Raw genomic sequence first — 9,984 nt, forward strand, 5'->3', positions numbered from 1 at the left:
TGCTCCACTTCCCACTCACCCTGGTCACAGGCAGGAGTAGAGAATTGTCCCTGGGGAGTCAGAGCTGATGAGATGCTGGAGCTGGGATGTCTTGTATAGGCCCCAGGCTTGGCTCCAGGAAGGGCAGGAGGTCACTCTTGCACAACCAGGCACGTGCTGGGTCATTCTTGACACTCCCCTGCCTCCTTGTCCCTGTGTCCCAGGAGGCCTTAGGTGCTTCTAGGATCTCCTCTGGGGCAGGGTCTAAGGGGCTTACCAGCCACAGCCTTCCTCAGCCTGAGTCCCCGAGGAGCTGACTGCAGATCCCCAAAGAGCCAGTGCCTGGGCAAAGACTCAGGAGGTTACTTCTGAGGAAACCAGAGGTCCATAGCACAGCTTCCTTGTGGAAGAGTTTTATCCCACTTTATCCAATCCCTGAGTAAGGGCTTTGAGCCCTGCTTCCACGGCCTGGCTCCTTTCTCTGGGGGATTGATTCGGGGACCACTTCCTTCCTTTCTAGAATACAGTCCTCCACACACCCCTCCCTTCCTGGTCAGCCCCTCACTCCTGACGGTCATGTCCCTTGGTAACCCACAGGTCTCTGCCAACAGCATCACTAGAGGACCAAGGTAATTTCCTCAGTTTCCTTTGATGGTGATGATGATTGTGACTACACCCCTTCCCTTAGAAAACAAAACTCTTTTACACAGCAGTTCTATTATCCATAAATCGTCTCTCAAATTGAAATCGGGATATCAGGGATCAAAGTACAGCTCTGCTGTTTATGAGCTGGGTGACCTCAAAGATTTCATTTAAACAATAAAAATCCTCAGCTGTAAAATGAGCAGATTTGTACCTTCCTCACTGAATTTTTGAGGTTTAGTACATGAGAAAGCACAAGGAAGATGCTTAAACAATGTCCATTGTAAAAATACTGTATGCCGGATCCAGGCACTTTGCCTAGGTGACATGTGAGAGGCAGAGATGAAAAATATTCTGTTCCTACCATCAGAAATTTTATGTCAAAATATAGGTAGGTTAATAAAAAATCTCCTGGAAGTGTATGTTACACCTTCAGGGTTCTAAGAGCAGAATTATTTCTAATCCAGAGGGTAATGGGAACCAAATGTTTCATGTAATGCTCTTACTGAATGGCAGGAGAGTAAGGAATATGATATGATTTGGGATTAAATGCATCGGTCCATTAATTACTTAATTCATCACACATGTACTGAGACCTTACTCTATGGCATAAACTTGGAATATAGCTTTGAAAAAGGGAGACAGTCCTTTCCTTAATATGCATGTTGTCTAGAGGCTGAGAATATGATCTTTAAATTTCTATCACCTAAGAGATGCCCATCTTCAATTTATTCATCTTCTAGTCTCAGATATCGTCCCCTACCCCTGACTAAGAGTGAAAAAATGGATATATAAACATAGCAATTAATCAAAAAGATACTGTTTGATCACCTACAAGGTGTTGAGTGCACATTCTGTGCAAACACTCAAGTGAATAAAGGCAAGTCATGCAGCGTTGTGGCCTCCAGGCACTAACAACCCAGTGAATACTCTGAAGCCCACTGTGAAATGCCACGTGCACGCAAGGAGATGAGAATTGGGGCTGGGCCTCTCCTGAGTCACGATATCACAATGAGATGGTTGGGATTCCAGATCACCTGACAACAATGTCATTCCAGGTTTCCTCATCCTCACTGACAAAGATGACAGTAACCATGGAGGAAAGAATGAGAAAGGCTGTGCCTTTGTGAATGTGTGTGTGTGTGTGCAGCATGTGTGTGGATGTATTGAAAGGTGAGGCACAAGCACGGAAGTGTGGATGACTGTTGGATAGAAGACTACAAAGCTGAAGGGGCCTCAAAACACCAGGAAGCTTGTCTCAGGGGATAAAATGTCCCTCTGTGTTTCCTTTTGTGATCCAATATGACCAGCCACTGTTGGGGATCAGTCCCGTGGCCTTGGATACCAGCACATAGAATTCTAGGTATTCTTGGGTCCAAAGTCATTGTATCATCAGAGTGTGAAGACTAAATGAGGTCTTACTACTTGTTTCTTTCCCTGGATGGTCTAGCAATTGCCCATGGAATATTGATTAGATAAATGGATAAATGAATTAAAGTTATTAAAAGAATGACCTGGGAGTTATTTAGGATACTCCCTTTTAACCACCTCCCCTTTCCCAAGAAAGTCACTGATCTTCAGGTGTATCCCATCAAACATCACCTAAAGATGCAGAAGTTTTGCTGAGTCCTCAAACCTATTCTACCACAAAACCTACTCACCTCCAACACACATTCTTTGTGGCACCACGTGTCCTATCCACCAGATATGAGACAATCAGACAACACCTTTCATTCATTCCTCTCCTCTATCTACCACAAGATAATAGGTTAATTACTTTAGCATTTCTTCCTGTAAAATGCATCTCAGCCCATTTCAACTTCTCCTACCCACTGAAAACAGATAACTCCAGTCCCAAGCCACCAGGTCACAGAGCAAACCTGGAGTTGAGTGTGTGACCTACACTCTCCTAAGAAGGGAAGTGACCTGAGCCTCTGGAGCCATTGCCCAGTGGCTAGAAACTTACTGAAATCACTTCTAACTTCTGGGTACCAGAATCTGGTGGGGCAGCTTGCAGTCTCTTGTGACTTTCCAAGGAGGGGAGACAGGAGATAAGGATGTCCGGAATAACCATGCATGCACCCTTAATGCATAAGTGTTACCTCCTGCCCCTCCTAGAACCAGAATGAACCCTGAAGTGGGTCCCCTATTTAAGGCATCCCTGGCCCTGGTCCTGTGCCCTCGTCTGTTTTGTCTTCTTAGGAACCTGTTCTTTTCTTCATCTGTCATTAATGTGAATTTTCCACAGGACACCCGGGAGGGGCTGTGAGTAGAAGGGGTAGGCAAATAGAGAGCCCCACGGAGAAAGTGGATTTAAGAAAGACAAAAGGACAAGGAAGAAAGAAGGTCATGAGAAATGGAGACTTTGTGCAGGATGAGAACCAGCCCGGAAGAAAGTATTACATGAAGCCAGAGGATCTGGGAACAGCTGGTCTGAGTCTAGCTTTTGGAGAACAATTTACCCTAAGTTGTTCGAATTTCACATGCCATGTATATATATATATATATATATATATATATATATATATATATATATATATATATATATAAATATGGGATTTCTGAGTTAAACTCTAGAGTACTGGTTAGAAACACAGGCTCTGGAGTCTAATTATTTGGGTTTGAACACTGAGAACCAGGTACTTGTTATGAAAACTTAGGCAAGTTTGGCGCCACCTCAGTTTTCTCACCAGTGAAGTGTGGATAATAACTGTAGGTCCTTAATAGCAGTGTTGTGTAAATTGTGTGAATTAACAGTGTAAATCACTTGTTACTTGTGTAAATTGAGCTACACATCAGTTAGAAGAAGGCATGCCTATAATAAGTACAAATATTTAGAATAGTATAATTACATAGTTCTGAATTGGGTGTGAAGACAGAAATGTGGCTGGGATGTTGGTAGACTAGGGTTGAAACCTGATGTAGCACATGTTCAATGTCAAGGGCATGGAACAACCATGAAATTGCAATGTGTGTAATGTCAAATTAGCCAGGGGGGCAAAACAAGACTATTGGCCAGACGGAAGACAAAGACCCAGAAGAACTGCTCCCTTATAAATGATTTAAACTTCCCAAAGGCTGGACGCTCGCCACTCACTCGCATAGTTTGCTCGTGCGTCTTTCCACATGTACTCTGCTTTTCCAATAAACGTTTTACTTTCCTCTTTACCTTCCGCCTCCTTGTCAGCATTTTCTTGTCAAGGCAGGCAAGGACTGGGAATTTAGTCTCTAGCCGCTGACCTTTGTGGTCTAGAGGTTAGGAGTCCTGGTTTAAACCCGGGCAACCAGGGTTCAATTCCTGGTCCGTGAACTAAGGTCTCACTTCCAGCTAATGCTCAGTGCTGCTGCTTACTGCAGGCTACTGCACACTGCTGCGTGCGTCGGGAATCACGACTATAGTCACAGAGATCTCACCTCCTTAGCCTGCCTACTTCTCACCAGGTCAAGTGTTCATTGTCTTGACTAAATAAGTTCAGTCATCACTGTCCTTACAACAAAAAGAAATTAAGACCACGTGACCGCCTCTTAGGAGACGTCAGAAGGAGAAGCAGAGACTCAAGAGTCCCCCTGAAGGTCAGACCCAGGCAGGATGAGTGAAAGGAGATGATTCTTCCCAATTCAGCACTCTTGAGCAAACAGCCTGGGAACAGCATGTACCTAAAGCAGACCTAAAACACCAACCTGGATTGTGGGAGGGAATTGGAATAGAATATTTCCCCAATGACAAAAAAATTTTAAATGAACAAACTGTGGCTTTGACCTGAGGTTTCAAGGGGACACATAGAGTTTCCTTTGGGGTCTCAATTCCACCCTCCAGGGTTCCAGCCTGTGGGACACTGTGACTGGTAAAGCCCCTTAGACCCTGCCCCAGAGGGGGGTCCTGGAAGCTCCCAAGGCCTCCTGGGACACATGGACAAGGAGGCAGGGGAGTGTCAGGAATGATCCAGCACGTGCCTGGTTGTGCAAGAGCGACCTCCTGCCCTTCCTGGAGCCAAGCCTGGGGCCTATACAAGACAACCCGGCTCCAGCATCTCATCAGCTCTGACTCCCCAGGGACGATTCTCTGCTTCTGCCTGTGACCAGGGTGAGTGGGAAGTGGAGCCAGAGGGGCTCTGAGCAGGACAGGGGAGGAGTTGACAGCTGAGAGGTGAAGAGCAGGGCAGAGGGTGGGGAGGAAGGAGGGAGGCTGAGGAAAGAGGATGATGTCTTTGATTCCTGCCACACTGAGCAGGAAGAAAATTCAGAAGCAGAGGGAAAGACTGTGGCTTAAGAAGTCATTAACACTTTGCTACTCTGGAAGCTGCCCTGGGCTATAAAAGGCCTAGTCGACCTGATCGAGATTAGGGGCTTATTTTATGTTAAGACATGGCACTTCAGAGACTTGAATACTGCAGGCAGGACTGTGAGGACGGAGAAATCCCTGCTGCCAAGGAGAATAAAATGTTTACTACATCTGGATTTAAATCTATGCACTTTTAACTAGAGGAAAGACTATGTTATTTCCTTCCGATGCTTTTCCATGTGTTCTAGAATGTACTTATCATGGATTGACGCTAAAGGAGGTGGAAAGCAGGGCTCTTGATTTAACCTTTCAAAACCATGTAATTGTCCTCTTGCAGGTTGATTGACCTCCTGCCGAGATGTCCTGCCAGCAGAACCAGCAGAGGTGCCAGCCCCCTCCCAAGTGCATCCTCAAGTGCCCTGTCCCTAAATGTCCCCCAAAGTGTCCCCCGAAGTGCCCTCCAGTCTCTTCCTGTTGTGGTCCCAGCTCTGGGGTGGGGATTGCTGCCTGAGCCACCACAGGCGCCATCTCTTCCACCGGCACCAGCCCCAGAGCCCCGACTGCTGTGAGTGTGAGCCCTCGGGGGGCACCAGGTGCTGTGAAGGCTCTGGGGACAGCTGCTGACCTGGGCCCTGAGGACTTCCGAAGAACAAATGAACAAAGCACCAACTTTTTTGCTTCCGCTTATCCCACTCCCCCTCTTGGACATCCTGACATCCTGAGACTGACAGGTCCTAAGCTAACTCAGGCATTTCTGCACATAGAACTTTCTGCCTCTCCTCCATTATCTTTGCAAAAATAAAATTTCTGTTTCCTACTCAGAACGTGTCCTGGTCACTCCCTCAGCCCTCCCTCAGCCAGCTGTCTCTCCTCTGGGGGGCCTGGGACAAGGGAAGGGCATGGCTAAGGGGTGGGTAACTGGACAGTTTCCCAGGGCTTTGTTTTATAAGTTATGGGAAAACATCACCAGAAGTGCAATTAAACTGACGAAAGTGTACCTATCAGAGCTTGTCCAGAGGAGAGAACTTATGTTGTTGAAAGAAATGGGGAAGCCGGTAAAAGTGAGAATGTGCTATTTGATCACAATATTTGGTCATAAATGACCTTCTAAAGAGAGTACACGGAGCGAACTGCAGAACTTAATTTTTCTGAATTGCGATTCACCCTTTTTCTTGAACCTCCCCCTAACACAGAACTCATTCTCTTTTCTAAATATGTGCTGAACAAATAATTACATGATACCAGATTGACATGGACCAAGTAATGAGTTAGTCCAGGTGCCTCCATGTCTTTGCCCAGTCTGGCACAACACCTGGTTGGTTAGTAGCATGGACTCTGGATCAAACATCCTGGGTTTAAACCTCAGGCCTGCCACTTGCTGGGTGTGTGGAAGTTACCGAGTCCAAGCTCCTACTGTTTGCTGCAGGACAGGCCAATAAACTGACAGACAAGATGCGGGGGCAAAGAATAGCAACTTTATCTGGAAAGCCAGCAGATGGAGAAGATGGTCGAGCAGTGGCCCAAAGAACCATCTTACCCAAGTTAAGATTCAGGCTTTTTTTTTTATACTGAAAGTGGAGGGGGTGTGGCTGCTTGCTGCAGACTTCTTGGTGCCGGCCAGACCCTGGAGGGGATGTGATAGTCCTTTGTTCCTGCCGCCATCCACGTAGGTCTAGTCACGATTTTCCTGCAAACCTCCAACAAGACAAATGTTATTCTCTGTTCTGCAGCTATTTACCTCTATATGAAAGACCTTTCAAGGTCAAGCCTGGGAGGCAGAGCCTGGAGAAGGAACTATCATGTATATTTCAGGGCAGAGTCAGCATGAGGCGACAGAGAACAAGGGTTACAGCTAAAGGAATAGATCCTACACGGAGTCACTTTTGTTCTTTTCTGTTCCGTGAACTTCTCTGAGCCTCAGTTTCCTCATCTGTAAAATGGAGTAATAATAGTATCTTCCTTTAAGAGTTATCGTGAGTTAAAAGGGTTAATAGATGTAATGTGCTTAGAGAAGTGCTTGTCCCAAAATGAAGCTATTGAAGCTATCTCAGCTATTGTTGCTGTTGTTAGCTGTTGCTGCTGCTGCTGTTTTGTTGTTAAAAGTGCGTCTGGGTTGCCAAATGGACTGGACCAGGGGGCTGGGTCAATGTCCTGCTTCCATGTGGACTCACTTGGCAACCGGGCCTCCCATAGCTGATGGTCACCATCCTCGTTGTCTTCCCTGCTTGCTGGGAATAGGTGAGAGGTGAAGAGAAATCGTTAGAACAGCTGCAACCCCCATGATCTAGCTAGAGTCTCTCGTCTCTCCTTTCATTCCTTTGCTTCCCTAGCTTAACCCTCCTGGTAGCAAAGGGCTCAGGACTCAGGAGAATGTGGGAAAAGGAGTTCCAGGTACCAGGAGGGAAACAAAGACAATTCTCCTTAGTGCCGGGCTGAGAAGAATCTATGTGGAGAAAATTCTAGACTCAAACTGGACAGAGATCCGGAAACAGGGTGGCTTTGCCTATGATGCAGCTCTTTGCTCCCCTCTCTCCCCACAGCCACCAGCCACATCCCCTGTGTATCTTCTGAGCTAGCGGGGTGGCCCCCTGCCTGAGGGCTTACCTCAACAAATAGATCTTCCATGTCTCAAGGGTAACCATTTAGGTTTCTTTTTCGATCAATTTTAAAATTGTAAAAACAAATTTTGGTCAAAATAAAACAGCTGTAACTTATGGAAAAACAGAATAGATAAATCATCCCCATATATCCCATGACTTAGATAATAACATTGATATCCCCACTCCGATCCCAGAGTGCATCTTGTATTTGCCTCCTGGCACTGATCATACTATCCATGGGCTTTGAATAGCCTTCTTCCTCCTTACTTTCCATTATTATCAGAATTACCCTTCTTCCTTCTGATGCTGAAAGCTCAGCCTCTCTGTACACAAGTGCCGAACCAAATCTCAATGTCAGAGGCAGAGTTTTGGGTGAAGTAGAAAAGGATAGCTTTATTACTTTGCCAGGCAAAGGGGGACACTGCGGGCTCCTGCCTGAATAAACTATGTGTCCCAACCCGGGAGGATTTGGTGAGGGCTTTTATAGCAATGGTTCAAGGGTGGGGTCTTTGACAAGATCAGGGTGTGAAGGGGGGGTGGGCTGCACTCCCTTAATCTCCTCTCAGGTGGTAGGTCTCCTAATTTTTTTTTTTTTTTTTTTTTTTTTTTTTAATTTATGGGTGTGTTTGGGTCTTCGTTTCTGTGCGAGGGCTTTCTCCAGTTGCGGCAAGTGGAGGCCACTCTTCATCGCAGTGCGTGGGCCTCTCAGTATCGCGGCCTCTCTTGCTGCGGAGCACAGGCTCCAGACGCGCAGGCTCAGCAATCGTGGCTCACGGGCCCAGCCGCTCCGCGGCACGTGGGATCTTCCGGGACCAGGGCTCGAACCCGTGTCCCCTGCATTGGCAGGCGGATTCTTAACCACTGCGCCACCAGGGAAGCCCTTTTATTTATTTATTTATTTTAATTTACTTATTTTTGGCTGTGTTGGGTCTTCGTTTCTGTGCGAGAGCTTTCTCCAGTTGCGGCGAGCGGGGGCCACTCTTTATCGCGGTGCACGGGCCTCTCACTGTCGCGGCCTCTCTTGTTGCGGAGCATGGGCTCCAGACGTGCAGGCTCAGTAGTTGTGGCGCACGGGCCTAGTTGCTCCGCGGCATGTGGGATCCTCCCAGACCAGGGCTCGAACCCGTGTCCCCTGCATGGACGGCAGGCAGACTCTCAACCACTGCACCACCAGGGATACCCCCGGTCTCCTAATCTTGATGAGCTTCTCTGCTCCCTTTAATCTTGCTTCAGGTGGTTTTTTGGCGGCTCCTCCCTTGATTAGCAACTACTTGAATCTGCCCTTTGGAACTCAGGGAAGGTCATGGAGCTGGAGTCTTGTCTACAAGAAATGGCTTGATACCGAGCAGGGCCCTGTGGGGCTCCTGGGCACAAAGCCTTTATGTGTCCCCCATTTCTTTGATTACAGGAAATAGGCTTCATTCAGCCTCCATGACCTTCCCTGAGTTCCAATAGGCAGATTCAAGCAGTTGATAATCAGGGAAGGGAGGGGATGCCAGACCAGGGAGAAACAAACAGTCAAGAGAAACCATAGTGCAGCCTTGGGGCAAGGTCCTGGCTCCCCATCTACGGATACACACAAAGATATCGTTGGGCTGTTTTGCAGATGGTGAAACCCCCTCCAGGTGGGAGAAGTTAAGATTCATGATGGCAGGCTGCCCACAAGCGCGCGTAGACCCCAGACCGGTTGGAACCAGAAGGTTGATGATGCTGACTCCCGGTTACCTCACCACCAACCAATCAGAAGAATGTCCACGAGCTGATCACGCCCTCTTTGAACCATTACTATAAAACTTCTCCCTACCCTCTCCAAGTGGGGATGCACAATTTTGAGGGCATTAGTCCGCTGTGGCCCCCTTTTCCTGGCAAAGGAATAAAGCTATTCTTTTCTACTTCGCCCAAAACTCTGCCTCCGAGATCTAATTTGGTGTCGGGGTACAGAGACCGGATTCGGCTTCAGGGGGACAAAAAAAAGGCCTCTGCATCCGGAGCCCCACAGGGCCCCGCTCAGTTTCACTCCCTCTCCATTATTATCCTGGAATTATGAGAGTAATTCTGAGGGTGGTTAACATGATGAAAAACATGAAAAAGTATGGCATGTGTCTTATGACACAGGAATAATTCTACCTGCAGAAAATATGTGCATAGTTAAAGGTTTATGCATCTAAAAAAAAACAAAACATGATTCACATTTTGTTTTTAGTAAATCTCTTTTCAGAGTTTTCAGTTAACAGTAGTTTAGGATACATTTTGTTACATAATAGACTTTACGAATAGATAAAGGTGTTGGATAGGATTCCCCAGAGCAGAACTTAAGAATTTCTGTGCAAATGATACTTTAAGGTAGGACTTCCAGGAGAAAGACTTCAATGCTCTGTAATTTTTGAGGCCTCTTTTATGATCCAAAATATGGTCAGTTTTAATAAATGTTCCAAAAATTAAAAAAATAAAAATAAAAAAAATAAATGTTCCAAGTACACT

General features: G+C 46.6%; 2 pseudogenes across 2 annotated transcripts in view; one reads left to right on the plus strand and one right to left on the minus strand.

Annotated features, from left to right (window-relative positions):
- Nucleotides 1-9,984, minus strand: part of LOC309607998 (late cornified envelope protein 2A-like) — a 366,173-nt pseudogene that overhangs the window by 779 nt on the left and 355,410 nt on the right. The window lies entirely within an intron of this gene.
- LOC309608055 (late cornified envelope protein 2A pseudogene) lies at nucleotides 5,262-5,527 on the plus strand (annotated as a pseudogene). Its single transcript has one exon. The product of its transcript is annotated as a late cornified envelope protein 2A pseudogene (transcript).

This window comes from Balaenoptera borealis, assembly GCF_965194805.1.
Source record: "Balaenoptera borealis genome assembly, chromosome: 1".
Taxonomy (NCBI): domain Eukaryota; kingdom Metazoa; phylum Chordata; class Mammalia; order Artiodactyla; family Balaenopteridae; genus Balaenoptera; species Balaenoptera borealis.